Source organism: Chenopodium album, chromosome 5 (genome assembly GCF_948465745.1).
Source record: "Chenopodium album chromosome 5, dcCheAlbu1.1, whole genome shotgun sequence".
In the NCBI taxonomy this organism is placed as follows: Eukaryota; Viridiplantae; Streptophyta; class Magnoliopsida; order Caryophyllales; family Amaranthaceae; genus Chenopodium; species Chenopodium album.
In genome coordinates this window covers 1,625,319-1,628,410 of record NC_137838.1, presented here as the reverse complement: position 1 = coordinate 1,628,410, position 3,092 = coordinate 1,625,319, and positions in this window count along the sequence as shown.

The following is a 3,092-nucleotide window of genomic DNA, read 5'->3' as shown; positions in this document are numbered from 1 at the left end:
AATAGGTGGACTCTTAGAAAAGTTTGAGCAAAGGCTAAATAAATAAGGCTCAATAATTTTTCTTGTCACCTAACTTTGCCTGTTTGCCAACTACATATACATATAGAAGTAGCCATATACCAACCATTCAATCATTATTGAGTTTTTTTTTTTTTTTTTTTTTTTTTTTTGCTCAAATTTAATTGGTAAACTATCCATGTGTTTGTTGGGTGCTTTTACTTTTTACATATTGACATAAATTGCAAATTTTTCGAATGAAAAATTCCAAGTTTTGCTTATTTTCTACTTATAATTAGGTATTTGAAACTAGAATATATTTTAGACTTAAATTTGCTTAGTCCTATTTCTTCTTTTATACTGTACCAAATTTTGCTCCACTTCACCAAATATGCAAAAACGTAATAATGATTTTAAGGTTAAACCACCATGTTGTAAAGACTTAATTATAAGGCAATCTATGAAACTATGTACCTCATGATTGTCATGAACAGGAAATCTCTTATACATATTGAATAGTTTAAGTGAGGTAAAGGCTACACATACAATTGTTATATGTGGTCCCTACATACAACCATAATTTGTCATGTTTTTATTGGCTAAAATTATGGGTCCAAGTTCCATTTGAATTTAATTTATATTTGACTCTTAGTTTTCTTCCCTTTTTTATAATGTGTCAAATTTCTAATGGTATTGTATGTAGGGACCACATACAATGATTGTATGTGTATAAGCTCTCGTTTAAGTGAACACTTACTAGTGAATGTAGTGATTATAAATCTATGTATTTACCTTTAACTTTATGATTAATTTAGACAATTGTTGAGTTAGTTGATTGTAAATACTCAAGTATCTCATTTCACTCTTTTGTTCATTAGAACTAACAATTTTGCTCGAGTTTCATAATTAACTAGCTTTTGGACCCGTTCTACGCACGGGTTATGATTAAGTTATAAATTTATTTGAAACTTTACAAATTATCTTGTCACCAAAAAAAAAAAAAAAAAAAAAAAAAAAAAACCCTTTACAAATAATTTGAATGAATTATTTTATCGTCTTTTGACATATTATAATATTTTATGAATTAGTGGTAATAGACTAATAGTTGTAGAAAAAATGGCTTAAAATCGTAAAATCTTATCTCTATCACATGATATATTAATCAACAATTTGTATAAAAAACTACTTTGTAAATACCAAACACTTATTATAATTTTACAATTTTTACATCAAATGTGAAGGCATGATATTCTTCTTTAGTCTTTACCAATATATGTCTCTTATATTGCACTTAATATCTTCAAAATTAAAGCCCCATGACACGCAAACAATGTCATCCCATGGAATTGCCATAGTTTTCTTGCCACCTCAATATTTCCCTTTTCAATCATCATCCTCATTGTTGTAGAAATTTCACATAGAATTTTGAGAGATGTTTCTCTAATTTTTTAGTTTTTGAAACTTAATGAGTGTGAAAAAATCTTTATTGAAAATTTGTATTTATATAAGAAGAGGGGGAAGATAAGGGGTCAAATTAAAGAAATGAATTATGAATGTGAATAAATTGAATTGATAGATGGAATAATGAGAAGAGGAGAAGGTTTAGGAAATTTAATTTGTTATTGAATTAAAATAAAGATTACAAAATATAAAAGTTATTGAGAAATAAAGGGGGAGATGAAGAGAGAATTTCTTTGAAAACATAAGGAGGGAGAATGAATAAAGAAAGGTGAGAAAGAATGATGACATGTGTCAATTTTGGTTTGTGTTTTTAAATACTAAGTATAGATGACCTAGTATGGTTTCGCCCTATTATTAGTAACGTACAGTTTTTTTCGTTGTTAGGATTTATCTCGTTTTTAAACTCTCAAGTTACTAAAGTTCTCCTAAGCCAAAACATGTTCCAACCCTAGTCGGATCAAAATCAAACCATGTTACAATCACCCTATCTCCTCGATAACGACTCGTAAAAGTTGATCAAGACTTGATCCCAAATGGTAAGATATTTCTTATATTAACACCGACATTATAAGATTTGAAAGTCTTAGTACCATAAATGTCACGTTTGTTCCTATGGAAGAACAGAGTAGGTAATCAAAAATTAATTTTTTTGATACAGTACATAAAAACTTTTTTCCAAGCTAGGAAGTTACCCAGTATACACCATAATCATAATCATAATCGTAATCTTAATCTTAATCTTAATCATACAACCAACCTAAGCTAATGCATCAACTTTGCCTCAAAATTTTCTAAATAATAACACTCATACAACAATATAGGAGTATTACTCTGGAATTATTGTACTCCTAAATTTTATATACATAGAATTATGTCCTAATCTTCTTATGATCTCTCCATACTTAGTTGACCTTTCATCTTTTTTATGAACTCTTCAATCTTCATTCTAAGTTCATCTTCTTCATCTTCGTTAATCATTTCGACTTCACTGATCGTGTCATCTACATACCGCGATTCTTCTTCTACTACTTCAGCAGCCGTTTCTCCTTCTTCATCCTTAGTATCTTGTTTCGAATGCTTGTTGTCAATATTATTATCCTTTACGAATGTAGTAGTAGTGTTAGCCGATTTGACATCCCCAGAAGAACTCAAGGATACATATCTCGACTCAAATTCCCAGGAGCTCGAGCTCGATTTTGAACTCCCATAAACAAGGCAAATTATGATCAAATTACAAAAACAGAACAAAATATGATAATTTGAAGAAGCTTGTGCTATCAACTCAACCGTTGTGTACAAGTCGTACAACATTTTGTGCGAATAATGATAAAACACTCTCAAGGATCAAACTTCTTATTTCAGTCTCACACCAATTTATTAAATAAAAAATTTCGGTGTATAAAGGAGTAATTAAGATTTTCCTAACTTAATAAAAAGGCGGTTTTATTTTGAAATAAATAAGATGAACCAACTACGAGGTACAAACTTGTTATAGAAAAGCTTAGGGTAATAAATTTATTAAAACAAAGTAAAGTTTTGTTTGAATTTGGCAAAATTGGAAGGTTAAGGGGGTGTATATATAGAGGGAGAATGGAAATACAAAAGTGTAAGTTTACAAGAAAGTGTGGAGTGGA